Genomic DNA, 17,708 nt, shown 5'->3' on the forward strand with positions numbered 1-17,708 from the left:
CCCTTGAGCAACCAAAACGACAGAGAACCCTCACAAATGATCCCATTTTGAAAACTAGACCCCTTGACGAATTCATCTAGGGGTGTACTGCATATTTTGACCCCACAGTTTTTGAATGAATCTAAGCAAAGTGAAAGGAAAAAAATTAGGATTTTTGCTTTTTTAGCAATTGTGCCATTTTTAAAATATATTTTTCTTGTACAGCACACAGATGAATGAAGACTTTCACCCCAAAATGGATACCCCTGTTTGTCCTGTGTTCAGAAACATACCCATTGTGGCCCTAATCTTATGTCTGTTTGCCAATGGCCTAAAACTGAGAGGAGCATTACACTTACGTGATCACCATTATCCATTGGATATTGGCGATCATGTGACTGGAGACCGTTCACTGCGGCATGGAGCTGTCACGTCCACAGCCCACGTGGCTTTCATTCCCACAGCCAGCGTGTTTTTATGGTCCTGAGGATTAAAGCCAACCAATGCAGGACATAAAAAAATCTATGGGGTGGTCACAAAGGGGGTTAAACAAAAAAACATGTAAATTTGGTAATGTAATTGAACTGATCTGTAGAATAAAGTGAATATGTGATTGCCATAAAAATAAAACGCATAAAAATGTGGCACAATTCTGTTATTTATTTCCATTGACAACATTTTAAAAAATAGTAAATGTTTTTCAATACAGTATATAGTACATTAGATGGTGCCATTTAGACATGCAACTTATCCTGCAGATAGGGATGAGTGAGCGTACTCGGAAAAGCACTACTCGCTCGAGTAATTTGCTTTATCCGAGTATCGCTGTGCTCGTCCCTGAAGATTCGGGTGCCGGCACGGAGCGGGGAGCTGCAGGGGAGAGCGGGGAGGAACGGAGGGGAGATCTTTCTCTCCCTCTCTCCCGCCCGCTCTCCCCTGCTCCCCGCTGCGACTCACCTGTCAGCCGCAGCGGCACCCGAATCTTCAGGGACGAGCACAGCGATACTCGGATAAAGCAAATTACTCGAGCGAGTAGTGCTTTTCCGAGTACGCTCGCTCATCTCTACCTGCAGAGAAACAAGCCCTCCTGCGGCTGTGCTGACAGCACAACAAAAACCTTATGTTAGGACTTCCAGTTATGCCAGATTCACACGCTCATATTTGTACATGCAAAGTTTTTGTGTGCAATGCGCAGTGAATAGAACCCATTGATTTCATTGGATAAGGACTCCTTCACACTGGCGATCGCGATATAACTTGAAAAAATTGCGGGCCTTTTTCCTGCGATTTTTGAGCGTCTGCTCTGTTTTTTCTCACAAAAACATTGCTGCCACTTGCGGTTTTCTTGCGTGATTTTTTCAGTGGAAGAGTCAATAGGATTTTCTAATGTTAAAAACACATCACACAAAAATCGCAAGTTTTTGCTTTGCAATGCGATAAAAGGAGGCTCCATAGGGAAAGATGGGAGATAAAAAAAAACCCTGCAAAACAAGAAAGATAAAACACACCGCGATTTGTTTTTATCGCAACATCGCAGAAGTGAAAACATCGCAAATGTGAAGGAAACCATTAAAAATTATTGGCTTTATAATTCTGCAATCATAAATTGGTGCATATATTTTGGTTGGGCACAAATGCCCTTGCCTTCCACGGAAAAAGTACAGTAAAATACACCAATGCACGTGCAAAAAAACATTCTTCATCCCCCAAATACGCTGCGCTCACTTGAATCTGGCCTCAAGAATTTCACTCTTATTCCCGATCTATAGGATGGGGGATAACTTGCTGATTGGTTGGGGGTCTCACCACTGAGACAGTCGTTAATCTTAACCATGTGGGTCACATATGCCTGTCCTCCTCACTTTTGGGTTACTGCCCCCTCTGCAGTGAGGAGGCAACTGGTCATGCAAGCGCGCTGTTCATATTCAATAGGACTGTGAGATAGTAACATACATACCGTTTCCCTGAAAATAAGACATACCCTGAAAATAAGACATAGCATGATTTCCCAGAATTTTTGAGGATGCAAAATGATTTTTCAGGCTTTTTGAGGATGCTTGAAATATAAACCCTACTCCAAAATTAAGCCCTGCTAAGGGGCTCCTTCCCACGGACGGATTTAAATCCGCTGCGTTGCCCGTAGTTGTCAATTTAAATAGCGTCCAGGTAGCTATACATGTAAAAAAGTTAAACCTTTTTGAACAAAAATTAATATAAGACACTGTCTTATTTTCAGAGAAACACAGTAGTATTAGGCCGCCTACAGACGGGCGGGTCGGATCCGTCGGCGAGGATTCTCGCCGCGGGACTCGACCCGAGCGCCTGCAGAGAGCAGTGTGTCACTCACCTGCTCCCGCGGCCCCGGTTCTTTCATGTGCCGTCAGCCGGCGCATGCGCAGAGCGGGGCCGATGTGCAGTGAGAGACATTTCTGTGCGGGGCTCGGAAATAGCACATGCCGCGGCCAAATCGCGGCCGTCTGCATAGGATTGCGTTTGTTAATGCAATCCTATGCAGGCTTCCAGTGGTGGAAATTCCGCGGGAAATCCTGCCGTGGAATTTCCGCTCGTGTGCAGGCGGCCTTAGGCTTAAAAAAGACAAATGTCCATACAGTTCAGTCTGTTTCCGACCCCCCAATGTTGATCCAGAAGAAGGCAAAAAAAAAACAATGAGGCAGAAGCCAATTTACCCCAGTTTGGGAAAAAAATGCCTCCATGGCATTCAGAGATACTTTAGCGGCACCCACTCAACGCCTTCCGTCAGCCCCACTAAAATGAATGGAGCGCTGACCGTGCATGTCCCCCCAGCACTCCATTCAGAGTGATGTCACTATGGGAAGGAGAGACGACCCCCACAGAGCCAGGAGAGCGGGACACAGGGGTCCAGTTCTCGCGTTCGCAGTGGTGTCAGTGGTGAGACCCCCAACGATCAGTAGATTATCCCCTATCTTGTGGATAAGGCAGAACTTGAAATTCTGCAACAACCCCTTTAAATGAGTTGAAGCAGGACCTAAGGAGGAGGAACAATGTGTTCCTTCATGCCGGTTACTTTCGCTCTAGTAACAGGCGCACGGCTGCGCGCGGAGAAATACCCTTATCAAGTCGATCTCCTTTGCGCATGCGCAGAGGATGACACGGCGGCGCTCTGTGTAGTTGACGCGGTCCTTCCCTGCCGGCCTGCCTTCTCGCGCCGTCTCGCGGCTTTTCGGAGCGCTGGAGGAGAAGTACGCAGGACTACCTGCTTGTGAGAGCTGAGAGGACCGGCGGATGGAGTGCGGGTTGGCCTGTCGTGCTACAGCGGGGTTCGGTAAGGCGACTGGTGTTTTCTGTATGGTGCTGCCGGGGTGCATATGCATGTGACATATTAGCGCGGCACCGCTTCCTTGTACTAGCAGAGCCGGTGCTGCCCGCCGGCGGAATGACAGGGCTGCACGGTGCAAGTAGTGCCATGTAGGGCAGCGCATCCCTGGGGTGTTGGATGGTGTCACCCTGCTGACTGCCGTGCAGCGCCGGGTACCCCGCATGCAGAGCTCAGCTGACGGCTGGAATCCTCTGCAGCCTCCCATTGGTGACAGCTGGGTGTACGTAGATGCAGCCAGTGATGTGCAGCTCCGTGGATGCAGGTGTTCTGGGATGTCCTATTCTGGGACTATGTCTTTCTTGCTTATATGGAACCTGGTGTATATGGGATGTACAGAGGATGTGATGAGACGCGGCGTGCTAAAAAAAAGTAAGGAATCGGAACTATATCCGTGGTTCTGAAATTCTTGTACTTTTGTCTTTCAGTATTTCCCCTGTCTTTGCAGGCGCTGCGGAATATGTTGGTGCTATACAAATAAAGATTATTATATGCAGGATCTGAGACTTGTCCATGATGGTAATTGCAGAAGGGCCATGGGTTGCACGGCTCACATTGACTTCCAATAGAAGTCGTCCGCGCAGAACCCATGCAAAAATGGAGCATGCCGCGATTTCTTTTTTTCCCACCCCCCACATAGCATGCTATGGACAGTATTTGCTGTGGATCCGCGGTGCGGACGCCCACTGCAGATTCCGCAGATATAATCCGCCGTGTGCAGGCGGCCTTACTGGTAAAAGTTATCGACCTATTAACCCATAACTAATATCTGGACTTTTCAGCAATACATGTTCTCAAAAGCAATAGAGCCGACTCGGAAAGGGCTGGGTGCCTACAGCGCATTGTGTAGCCATCATGGAGTTCTTCTGCTTGTTTAGCATAAAGTGCGCGCTCAGAGTCCCGTTCCTCAGTATGTATTTTCGTTAGCCCGCCGGTGTTCAATTGACTCCTGTTGGAGCAGCGGCCTATCAGTGACTGGAAGTTGGTTGACTGGGACCCCCATTCTAAGTACAGCTGGGACCCCTATCTATCACGCCCCACCTATCTAGTGGACAGGTGAAAACTCTGGAATGTATGGGGTACAAACTTAGAACAGCTTCACACGACCAGACTATAATTGCAGAATCTGCGATCGTCACTCGCACGAACAATCCACGATATTCCGCGCCCAGTGAAAAAATAGAACTTTTGCGTTTCCACTGAGAGGAGCGGATAGTAATTGTAGTTTCAACGAGCGGATTGGCAGCATGTTCTATTTTTGTGCAGAATCTGCACGGACAGCTTCCATTGACATTAATGGAAGCCGTCCGACCTGAAGCCCATCCGCAATTGACATTGTGGATAGATCGCGGGTACCAGATGCTTTGTACAAATATTTCATGGTCCTCCACAATGCAGAAAGTGAAGGTACTCTGGGTCAGAGCTGGATTCCTCTGTGGGCTCCCGCATGTGGAATCTGACTTATTCATGTGCAGCCGGCCTTGTAGTTAGCTAATTATATAGACATATGATGGATGATGTCTCCCTCCCCTCCATTATCACAGCCCCCATGTACTAGGTACTCCACCTCAGTCATTAGTTGCTCATGTACTACTGTTCACACAATAATCAGTATAGCCGCCCTGTACTGCCCACATCATCCCTATATACTCTCCCCTCCACCCCCTCATCACATCTCTCATATACTGTCCTTTACCCCCTGTCAACTAAATATGTATCACTTTAGTATATTGGTGTATTTCTTAAACCTTCCTTTTTAAATTTGCACGTGGTTGCGATGCTGCCGCTGGCCCCCTTGAAAACAATAGGCGCTGCGATGCAAGAGCCTACAGAATATCGCATGCCGTTGTGTATAACCCCATTCAAAAGAATGAGGTTCATATTCGTGTTGCTCGCAACTTTCAAATCTTGCACGATTTTCTCGCTCGTGTGAAGGCGGCCTTACAATGTTGGGGTCCTGGGTTCAAATCTCATCAAGGGCAACATCCACTTGGTAAAACTCCATACAGACATCACTTTTGCCCAGGTTTGAACCTGCAACTCCAGCACGGCAACAGCGCGAATAACTGAGCCACCACACTATTAGTTATTTCATTGCCAGAGAAATAGTAGAGTAAGAAGAATAAGCACAGAGAAGATAAAAGCCCCATACAGAGATCACCCTTGGTTAGATGTGAAGCTAGAAATCCAGCACTTCAAGGATGACTGAACCACCACACCTTGTGACACTTGGGGTTCTGGTTTCAGGCCTGACTATGGACAACATCTGCATGGAGGATCGATGTCCTCACTATGTTTATCGTTCTCAAGCATGGTAGCTCAGTCATTAGTACGGCTGCCTTGCTTGTTGATGTTCCCCTTGATGAGATTTGAACCTAGGAACCCCCAGCATTGGCAGACAACAGCCCCAACCTCTGAGGCACGTTCGTTGAAGAACCCACACACTCCATTTCCAAGACTTTTGATCCGGTGTAGTAAAAAAAAAAATACTGAATGGAGACTGAAAATGCCGAAACAAATTGAAACTGAAGACTTTCCGCTTCAATAGATTTTGATGGGTTTGAAAGTGGAAATGCTAGCGTGAAAAGGCCCTAATCTGTGATTAAGTTCAAATTAGACTTGCTCGTCCGCACTTTCAGTGCTCACATGATTAGAGCTGGCCCATGAATGGTGTCATTGATGCTTAAAAAGGTCAGTTTTATTCCTTGTTCACAGTAGCAAAGGCAAGAGAGCTGAAATGTTCTTATCACCAAGTAGAAGCCGTCTAAAGGGTACAGGACTGTCCCCAAGGCGAATGCACTAACCTCTGAGGCACATCAGCGTTATATAAAGGGTCAAGCATTGATTTGAAGGAATGCTGCCATTCAATAGGTGGTGCTGTAGAGATATTGTTCCATCTCCCTTATTTGCATATTACCCAGAGGAGCATGAATGGCCTTATAAGTGTCCTCACTCACCTTCTTGGTTCTCTCCCTAAGGAGTAATGTTACTCCTCCTGACCCACATCACAGGCCTCTCACTAGCCAAGCCAGGATCCTACTGCACACTAGCAAGGGGCAAAACCCTGAAACAGCTGTCCGTGTATGGATTCTGGAACTGAAGTGATGGTTTCAACTCCTACCATAGGCGCACACTGAACAAGATAGAAGTCATCTGGGAAATGGTGTATGGATAGATGAAACTAAATAAGAGCAGTTTGGCAATGTATACCAGAATTATGTTTATAGCTGATGAAATGAAGACCGTAAAGAAAAGGGCATCCTACCTACAGTGAAACATTGTGGATCCATAATATTATGAGGCGGCTTTTGGCAGTGTTACAGGAGCAATGAAAGGAGACAGGAATGCTGAAGAAGATATAAATGGACTGTTCTAAATTGTCCAGTAATAAGACCTGATCTCAATCCCAATGAAAATGTTTGGAGAAAGCTGAAATATGCTATTAGGAAAAGGAACCTGCAAACATTCAAGGGAGATATCACAGAATATAAGATTAACTGCCCCCTACAGGCTAAAAAATAGTCACAGCCACAAAGTTGAAGAGGTTCCCAGAAATGTATGCTGCATTTGTAGTTAAGATTTACATTTCATTAGTAAACAAAATCATATAAAGAAACCTAACTGCAGCCTAAAATGTCCCAAACTATAATATCCAGTACCTCCCCTCCCCTTGTCGCTGTTTTTTTAGTTAGGGAAATATAGGGAGAGATGCGTCAAGTTCCAGTGTGGGTCACCCTTTTTGGGGCGGTTACTCCGCTAGCTCAACTAGATATTATAGTTTGGAATATTGTAGGCTGCAATTAGGTTTTCTTTTTGATTACTACTAAAATGTAAATAATAACTTAGAATACTGTACATATTTCAGCTTGAGAAGAAACTACAAGCAGACAGATACCAGGGCTCACAGATGGCTACAAAAACTGATTGCAGGCAATCCATTTTTTGTTGAATGTGTTTTGGCATGCTATTAAGATATTGTAATGATACAAAGTTATTACTTATCCACTTATTTCTGATTACATTGGCTTTTTTTACAATAAGCAATCAGGGGTGCTAATGATGTTGACCATAACTGTACAATGTTTTCAACTTACAGTGGTCTCCTGAAACGGATTAGTATTTTAAGGCCTCATGTCCACGGGGAAAATAAGAATTAAAATCTGCAGCGGATTTTAACTCTTCTCCCGCGCGCGGATCCGCACCCCATAGGGATGCATTGACCACCCGCGGGGTAGATAAATACCCGCGGATCGTCAATAAAAGTGATTTTAAAAAAAATGGAGCATGAAAAAATCTGGACCATGCTCCATTTTCATGCGGGTCTCCCGCGGGGACGGCTCCCGCAGGCTTCTATTGAAGCCTATGGAAGCCGTCCGGATCCGCGGGAGACAAAAATCATATTTTACTCACACGCTCCGGTTCTTCTCTTCGCAGCGGCGCCATCTTCTCTCGTCGCGGCCGGATCATTTTGCTTCGGCCCGGCGCATGCGTGGGCACGTCACCGACGTCATCATGCACATCCGCCGAGCCGAAGAATGAAGATCCGGCCGCGACGAGAGAAGATGACGCCGCCGCGAAGAGAAGAAACGGAGCGGATGGGAGGTAAGTTTATTCTCATTTATTGTTATTTTCAGCCCTCATATCCGCGGGGCAGGAGGGACCCGCTGCAGATTCTACATGTAGAATCCGTAGCGGGCCCGATTTTCCCCGTGGACATGAGGCCTAACTGGAGAGGCCACAGGATCCATAAGTGCAGTACCGTAAATGGCAATCATGGTGGGTCCACGTTGTTCTAACTCAGGCTGGTTTCACACACCCGAGAAACTCGCATGAGACGCACAAATATGAACCCTGGTTTTTTGAATATAGTCATATGAGCGATGTCCTATCCTTTTGTGTTCCTCAGACCCAATGGGACCTTAAATACATTGCATGCCATGTGAGGTTTCCCATTGAAATCAATGGGGAACACTTCCAATCCGATATCGTGTGTGAGGATCGAAATCTCACAGAAGGGTAAAACGTCAGTTGATGAGCGCAATATTGGCTGAGTTCTCGTGCTCGCCCGTGTGTAGGTAGGGGATTAAAAACTACTGATGACTATAAACGTTTAGCCTTATCACAGTCGCACTTGATTCCAGGCCCGTCTTCAGCAGACATTTGTTGACATTCACTTGTGGCTTTTATTACTATTGTAAAATGAAAATAACTAATTAATTTTGGTTTTGGCTAAAATCTAGTTCTTCATGCTGCCAACAAGTAGTGTTATCTGGGCTGTGCTTGCCTCGCTCTCATTACCGCAGACACAGGAGCTAGGTCAGTTGTCTATCTTACTTCTCCATCTCCTTCCTAGGACTACCTTTCAGAGAGAAGTAGAGGGATATACGAGCCAACATACCCTGCGCTAGATCTATGGCTATCTAGTGACATCCCCCTCTCTGCTTTTCTGTATAGTTAGTACATCTTCAGAGGTTGTTAAATGAGTTGTCTGAAATGTATCAGCCTATCCCCCACAGGATCACTCATCAGTAGATCAAGAGGTATAAAGAAACAAACAACGTAAAAGATTTGTAGATTTATATTCTTAAAATATTTTTTAATTCATTTTAAAATTGGCTTTAACTTGTTAAGTCCTGGCATTTATTATCTTTTAGAGATGAGCGAATGTACCCATTTAGGGCGATTTTCGAGTAACTGACTACTCGGGCGAAAAGATTCGGGGAGTGGGGGGTAGCAGTGGGGAACAGGGGGGATATCTCTCCTCCCTCTCCCTCTCCCCCTCACAGTGCAGTGAGAGTCACATGTAATGAAAGTAGAAATGGTCTTCCACTAATACTGCATGTAAGGCTGCTACGGGGTGTATTAGCACATGAACAAAGTACATTTTTTCCGTTCAAATATTGCGCGTGGGCAAAAAGAAAGAAAAAAAAAATCTGTCACGCGTATCTACACGTTAATATGAATGGACCAATGAAAGTCCATGTACTTTAATCGACTCCATTCACTGCATATGACGTGGCAATGCATTTCGTGAGTAATGCATGTCAAAATCACGATCATGTGAATGAGCCCTAATGGATCTGGATCTAAGACCAGCTTTATAGTGCATTTTAGTTTCCACCCAGCCTGTGCCTCTTGGGTGCAAGCTGTACCACAAATTTTAAAAAGTCAAACGAAGACCAAAGATGGACCTGGTCTTCATTATTCTTCCTGGCAGAACAACATAGTTGACTGTGCTTATTGTATGAAAGGTGTGAGATTAACCTGCACTATAGTTACTGTGTCCTGGGGGTGTTATAAAGGCCTAGTAATAATAGTTTATTATCAGAGATGTTGATATATGTGTCCAGAGTAATATGGATATAAACAAGTGACAGGCTAAAATCTACCGGTAGATGGTAACTAGAATGTGGATATTATATCTAACCCAGTCAGTCTGGTCCACCTAATGAAGACAGTTGGGCCAATCAGCAGCAGTCACATCCTACAGATGAGTGATTGGATGATGATCAATATACAACAGAAAAGCATAGAATGCTAGTGTTAATACTCTACTTAACTGTCCGACCAGTCGGCTGACGCCATGTCATCATGATGTAGCAAGAAGTTATTGGACCAGGTTCGGTACACTGAAGCAAGAATAACTATTACAAGTTAAAGGGGTTGTCCCGCGCCGAAACGGGGTTTTTTTTTTTTTCAAACCCCCCCCCCCCCCCCCCGTTCGGCGCGAGACAACCCCGATGCAGGGACCTAAAGAAAGCTTACCGGAGCGCTTACCTTAATCCCCGCTCTCCGGTGACTTCTATACTTACCGGTGAAGATGGCCGCCGGAATCCTCTTCCTCCGTGGACCGCAGCTCTTCTGTGCGGTCCATTGCCGATTCCAGCCTCCTGATTGGCTGGAATCGGCACGTGACGGGGCGGAGCTACACGGAGGCGGCATTCTGCACGAGCGGCTCCATTGAAGAGAGCAGAAGACCAGGACTGCGCAAGCGCGGCTAATTTGGCCATCGGAGGGCGATAATTAGTCGGCTCCATGGGAACGAGGACGCTAGCAACGGAGCAGGTAAGTAAAAAACTTTTTATAACTTCTGTATGGCTCATAATTAATGCACAATGTATATTACAAAGTGCATTATTATGGCCATACAGAAGTGTATAGACCCACTTGCTGCCGCGGGACAACCCCTTTAAGCATACCACCCAAGTATTATGGGGCCATAAGGCTGCTGCAGCCACATCTTTAGTTGTGACGAGGCTCAAAGCATGACTAGATGCTGAATGCAAAAACGGATAGTGATTACATAATTAGCAATGATCGGAGACATCTAAATTGTGTAACGTGAGTAATGTAATGTGACATTTTGCAAGGGCTATATTAGTTCTTATATCCGTCTACTTCCCTCCTGATATGTAGTCATAGCAATGAGATGGACAAGTAGTTCCCTATAAGTCCAACTGTGCTAAATAACAACAAGTTCTGTACCTACCCGTCCTCTGCTCCGGGGATGCTGTAGCCCCGCCGATGTCCTGTTGTTTGAAGATGATGTCACTAGATAGCAGTTGGAGATTGCAGTGTCACCACCTGTTCTCCTGGCATCACACATGTCCTGGGCACCATGACGCCAAGAGTTTGGAACGGTGACCCTGCAGCCTCTGATTGGCTGCAACAGTCAGGTGGTATCCAGTAACCTCTTCCACAACAGAACCAGGAGGGTGGTGGAGCTGCAGTGCTGGATTCCCTTGGTAGAGGACAGCTGCTTTTTGTTATTTTAGCACAGTTGGACCTATAGGGGGGGGGGGGGGGATGTTGTCGGGTTACCAAGAGAACCCCTGTAATAGCTATGTCCATCTGCATTGAAAGTAGCAGTAAGAATGGTAGCGGCATACATTGATGACAGCCCTAGTCATTATAATGTTTTCAGAGTATATAAAGGAAATGACTAAACCCCCATTGGTTAATGGAGAAGCAGCTATAATGGGCAGTTCAGGATTATCTTTGGTTGTCATGGAGATTGTAATGTCACTCCATTTACTAAACAAGATTCTTCACTTTGCATCATATAAGGTAGCAGATGCCTTGCAAAATGTCACATGACATTACTCACGTTACACAATTTAGATGTCTCCGATCATTGCTAATTATGTAATCACTATCCGTTTTTGCATTCAGCATCTAGTCCTGCTTTGAGCCTCGTCACAACTAAAGATGTGGCTGCAGCAGCCTTATCCAATACCTGGTCCAATAATGTCTTGCTACATCACGATGACATGGCGTCAGCCGACTGGTCGGACACAGTTGAGTAGAGTAGTAACACTAGCACTCTATGCATTACCCGCTTTTCTGTTGTATATTGATCATCATCCAATCACTCATCTGTAGTATGTGGCTGCTGCTGATTGGCCCAACTGTCTCCATTAGGTGGACCGGACTGACTGGGTTAGATATAATATCCACGTTCTAGTTACCATCTAGATTCTAGCCTGTCACTTGTTTGTATCCCAAACATCTCTGGACACACATATCCACAAAGATGGCAGCATAAACTATTATTACTAGGCCTTTATAACACCACCAGGACACAGTAACTATAGTGCAGGTTAATCTCACCTTTCATACAATAGCACAATCAACTATGTTGTTCTGCCAGGAAGAATAATAGAGACCAGGTCCAATCCAGGTTTGACCAGGTCTGTCTTTGGTCTTCGTTTTTGAATTTTAAAAAAGTTTGTGGTACAGCTTGCACCCAGGGGGCACAGGCGGGGCAATAGCTAAAATGCCCTATGAAGCTGGTTTTACATCCAGATCTATTAGGGCTCATTCACACAATCAATCGTGATTTTTGGGGTGAATTATGAGCGCCATGCTTGGCCACGTGACACGGAGTCAATGAAAGTACATGGACTTTTATTGATCCATTCATATTAACGTGTAGATATGCGTGTGACAGTGTTTTTTTTTTTCTTTTTATCTACACGCGATATTTGAACGGAAAAATGTACCTGGTTCATGTGCTATTACACCTTGTAGCGGCCTTACATTCAGTATTAGTGGAACACCATTTCTACTTTCATTACATGTGACTCACTGCACTGTGAGGTTTCTTTCTCTGTCACGTACCGTCTGTGAGGCCGCTCTCGTACAGCCTGCTTGGCACGACATTTTGAATCCCACGCTAAGCACTGTACAACTCTCCCATTGATTTCAATAGGGCCTCGCAGATGGCTCTCACTGTCTGCTCTATTTTTGTGCATTTTATCGCTGTTTAACGCAGCTCATCGCCTATCGTAATGATGGGGTGCGTTAAAAAGCCGCTGTAGCATGCGTTGTAAAATACCGCTGTTTTGAACACGTCGCTTTGTGAACGCATGTGCAAGAGTGGCCTGAAGAGAGGAAGGGACTCTGTGGCATCTAGAAGGCACAGTGCTTCCTCATGCTCAGACCCGCTCGTGATTTGGCATGAGCGCAGTAGTCGGTCATTTTGGTGATTTGCTGCTCTATTGAATACAATGAGAGAATCGATTTACCCATCTTTCTTAATTCGATAGAAGGGATCCACAACAATTGTGAATATATTTACCAGTGCTTTCTAATGGCTGATGAATCAGCGGGACAGCTGCTAGTAAAGGCTTAAAGGGGTTGTCTCGCGGCAGCAAGTGGGGTTATACACTTCTGTATGGCCATATTAATGCACTTTGTAATGTACATTGTGCATTACATATGAGCCATGCAGAAGTTATTCACTTACCTGCTCCGTTGCTAGCGTCCCCGTCTCCATGGATCCGTCTAATTCTGATGTCTTCTTGCTTTTTTAGACGCGCTTGCGCTGTGCGGTCTTCTCCCCTTCTGCTCGGTCCAGGCACGAGCGGCGTTCTGGCTCCGCCCCCTTCCACGCGTCATCGCGTAGCTCTGCCCCGTCACGTGTGCCAATTCCAGCCAATCGGGAAGCTGGAATCGGCAATGGACCGCACAGAGCCCACGGTGCACCATGGGAAAGGACCCGCGGTGCATCGTGGGTGAAGATCCCGGCGGCCATCTTGGTGAAGGAAGAAGGAAGACGTCGCAGAGCGGGGATTCGGGTAAGTAATATGTTTTTTGTTTTTTTTAACACATCCCTTGTGGTTGTCCTGCGCCGAACGGGGGGCCTATGGAAAAAAAAAAAAACCCGTTTCGGCGCGAGACAACCCCTTTAATCTGAGTCTGAGTACATATCCAGTGGCAGCCCTGAGGATTTACCTTCATGTATCTCTGCTAGTGAGAGTCTTCAGACTATACAGAGCCTCCTCTGACCGCCCCGTAATACACAGGAGCGTGCTCTTCTATGACGTAAGGGCAGATTGCAGCAGAGGCTTTGGCTGTACTCCACCCTCTACATATGAAGCCCATTTCAGCTGAAGAAGCCTCATATGTTGGGGTTCACACAAATCGGAAATGCTTATTCTTTGCAGCCAAATTAGCTGCGGAAATTCCACTTCATTTAAAAAAATCCCCTCTGTGTGTTGCAGAGAAAATCATCAGCATAAACTGACCTGCGCAGCCAATTTTTAGGGCTTATCCACAGGTATGTATGCTGTTTTTGTCCTGTGACTGCACAGTGTTTTCACGGACCAAAACACTTCGTATTCCCTGTATATCTGACCCCGCTTACTATTTTCCATGCACTTAACAACGTTTTCTTGTGCGCAAAAAAAAAAGACCTTGATTTCAGGTATGAATGTGTGTATCTTGTGTATTTACGCTCTGCCATTGACTCTAATGCAGAATTTTATTCATCCAGTTTTTGCAGACCTAAAACTCAAACGACAATCAGCCTGTGTTAAAGGGCTGTGGTTCATACAAGAACGACGGCCTGTTTACTGTGGGTGGAGGCTGGCGACGGGATCTCTGGCGTGCTCCGCCACCACTTACAGAGCGATCATCGCTCCTGTATGAAAGCACAGGGACGATTTATCGCTGGGCTGGTGAAATGAACCACCTACCTCTTTCCAGGATCGCTCTTCAGTAGTCCAAGAGGTACAAACAAGCAATGTCCAGTGTGTGAAATGGTACTTGTTGTTTCATCTAGGATGAGCGTTTACTCCAAATAATAGTATTTATTACCACAGGTAAGACTTCATGCAATGTGTCTTGTGGATAGGACAATGGTCGAAGCTCAGATATACATACTTTATGACAATGTGTGCTCCGTATCAAGAGTTCTGGAGGTATTCACTTCACCAACTGAGGTTGTCGCCCACATCACTGCCGGAAGGGGCTTGAATTTTACGTAGAGCGCACACCAAGAGCTACATTCAGGTGGAAGCCGCCTGCAGTCCATAGACTGGGATTGACACACAGCAGCCGGCTTATATATTACAAGGGTAGGGAATGTAACCCGTCTATCTCTCTGTTTGACATGTTACGAGAAAGATAAAGCTAATGAAAGATGATAATAAATGCCAGGACTTAAAAACAGGTTAAAGCCAATTTTAAAATGAATTCAAACAATTTTAAGAGCAAATATAAATTTAAAAATCTTTTATGTTTTTTTTTCTTTATACCTCTTGATCTACCGTGTTTCCCCGAAAATAAGACAGTGTCTTATATTAATTTTTGTTCAAAAAGGTTCAACTTTTTTACATGTATAGCTGCCTGGACACTATTTAAATTGACTTTTTTAATTAACTGTTAGCAGGGCTTAATTTTGGAGTAGGGCTTATATTTCAAGCATCCTCAAAAAGCCTGAAAAATCATTTGCATCCTCAAAAATTCTGAAAAACCATGCTATGTCTTATTTTCAGGGTATGTCTTATTTTCAGGGAAACAGGGTACTAAGGAGTGATCCTGCAGGGGGGGGGGTAGGTTGATACATTAACCCCTCCCCTATTCTAAGTAAGTAAGTACACATAACATTTAATACTGTTTACCTAATACAGATGTAACCCTGAGCAATGATATGTTTTTGGCTTTTTTTTTTTTTGTATATTGCTCTACATTAACCAAGGCTAACCTCAGTCCTGTGGATGTTTTCTTTTAAATCGGGATTGTGACCTTCAGGTAATGTATAGGCCTTTATGGCATTATGGTGCAACTGTCACACTATATAGGCCCCATGCACACGGGCGGAAATTCTGCGGCCTGATTTCCTGCAGAATTTTCGTCCCTGGATGCCTGCATAGGATTGCATTGCAAAGCACAATCCTATGCAGACGGACCTGATTTTTCCACGTGAAAATACACGCGGAAAACAAATCGTGGCATGCACTAGTTCTGTGCGGGTCTCAGAGAGGCCCGCACAGAAAGGTCTCTCTCCGCCCCCCCCCCCCCCCCCCCCCCGGCTCCGTTCTGCGCATGCGCCGGCAGCCGACACATCAAAAAGCCAGAGCTGCGGGAGAGGTGAGTGCTGCACTGCTCAGGTCGGGTACTGCTGTGAGAATTCCCACAGCGGCATCCGACCCGGCCGTCTGCAGGCGGCCATAAGGTGGCACTTTAGCACCAGGTGAGTCTGTCTCACTCTTCCTGTCTTATTATGTGCGGTGTGCGTTTGGAGGAGTCTTACAAAAATTTATGTTACCTATGTATTGACGAAATATTAAAGCAAGAAAAAGCTTCTTTTAGGGAAGACATAAGGCCCATTGTAAGGAAAGAGATGCAATATTCTATACACGTTATCTAATTCTTGCTTCTCGGTAAGCCATGAACCTTCTTGGAAAAGGTCTAGAATACCACAACTTTCCTCTTCTGATTGAAATTTCTGATTCTGATTTCTCATTGAAGTGCAAGCTGCACCTGCAGTTACAAGTGCCAGCCACTACACAGAGGTTGGCGCAAAGACTTCCTCTCCGACCTCTGTCTATTTGCGGCACTGACAGCAAGCCCCCGCTCAGATGATCAGTTGGGGTCCCGAGCGATGGACCCCAGACGATTAACTATTGATGACCTACCCTGACGTTAGGTCATCAGTAGTATTCTCCCTGGAGGCCCCTTTTAAGGAGGTTATATTGGATGAATGGAAAGATGCTGAAAAACCTCTTTATTGGTGGAAAAGTTTTCAAATCTTCAAAACAGTATTGGAAAGTTTCACAGGTTCTAAAATCTCTTAACGATACCCACAGATACAAGTGAAGAAGGATGTGGAGTTATCTTTCACAATCAAATCTTACAACGGAAATGGTCAGGACAGTTCAGAGATATGTTGTTGTCAAGTTACTAAAAACTGAGAGTGTTTTGGAAAGCTCGAAGTCTATAAAAATTACCTTCAAAATGGACATATAAAATTCCTATCCCCAGAACTAAACCCCTTTATCATGTTACTGGTATTCACAATGCTCCTGGCTGCCTGTATTCATATTGCACAGCAGTGTAAAAAATCCCAACTCCCTTTCTATTCATTCAACATATCAAAAGAATACGTCTCTACAAGAAATTGACTGCCATATGTCTCGACATGGTGATCCAGTTTGAAAAACTCTGGGATACATGGTTATCCCTTGTCAATGTACCAAACCTGCATTACTATATCCAACTTTAAAATCCCATATGTCTATAGCAAGAATAAACCAACATCCCCAGGCTTCCTCATTTGCCATCTCATTGATGCAGAACCATACCCCATCAACTAATCTCTTCGAAATCCCTTAGATCTAGTGATACATAATACTCTCTACAATGTGACCTTTAGTGGTGTTTTGTTATCTTCTCTTCAATGTCTTATATTGCATTATATAAATGCCTTTCACTAAGTCTCTATCTGTATTCCCTTGTGTGGGGGCTTTAAGGCAATTTATTGCCATATTTATTTATATTTTTATTCAAAATTCAGTAAATACACTTGAAACATACAAATCCTATCTGACAACGTTACTACGGTTTTGTTTGTCAGGCTTCAAGGAGGAACAAGATCTCAATTACTTCAAAATAATCTTTTGCTGGGCAGAGAAATCCGTACTGTCCTTTATTGGTAATTCGTCTGAAGGGAAAATAAAATGCTTTTAGGATTGACAGGTAATTATAGCACTTACATCCCTGGACTCCACGGGTCACCTGCTTTCAGTCCATAAGCTAAGCTTATAGGGCTAAAAGTGGGTGATATTCTCCTTAAGGCCTCATGTCCACGGGCATAATTGAATTGTGGAATCCGCGTGGGTCACCCGTGTGGAGGATCGACAGTTCAATGTGCCCATAGACTATCATTGGGCATCCACAGGTATTTAAATACCCGCAGATGTCATTTTTTTCCCCAGCGTGCGAATTGCACGCATGGGGAACAATCGCAGCATGCTCCTTTTTTTTTTTTTTGACGGATCCCGCAGGGAAGGTTTCCATCGAAGTCAATGGAACCCATTCAATCCACGGCACACCTGTAGCTGACACTGCGGACTTGCGGCTGATCTGC

The 17,708-nt window shown here is 45.1% G+C and overlaps 1 protein-coding gene across 1 annotated transcript in view; it reads left to right on the forward strand.

The window, feature by feature from the left end:
* Positions 1-3,172: 3,172 nt before the first annotated feature.
* Positions 3,173-17,708, forward strand: part of LYST (lysosomal trafficking regulator) — a 191,874-nt gene continuing 177,338 nt past the window's right edge. Inside the window, exon 1 of the mRNA XM_066605399.1 lies at positions 3,173-3,283. The gene's annotated coding sequence lies outside the window, so the exon portion shown is untranslated. The remainder of the gene's footprint in view (positions 3,284-17,708) is intronic.

This window comes from Eleutherodactylus coqui, chromosome 1 (assembly GCF_035609145.1).
Source record: "Eleutherodactylus coqui strain aEleCoq1 chromosome 1, aEleCoq1.hap1, whole genome shotgun sequence".
In the NCBI taxonomy this organism is placed as follows: Eukaryota; Metazoa; Chordata; class Amphibia; order Anura; family Eleutherodactylidae; genus Eleutherodactylus; species Eleutherodactylus coqui.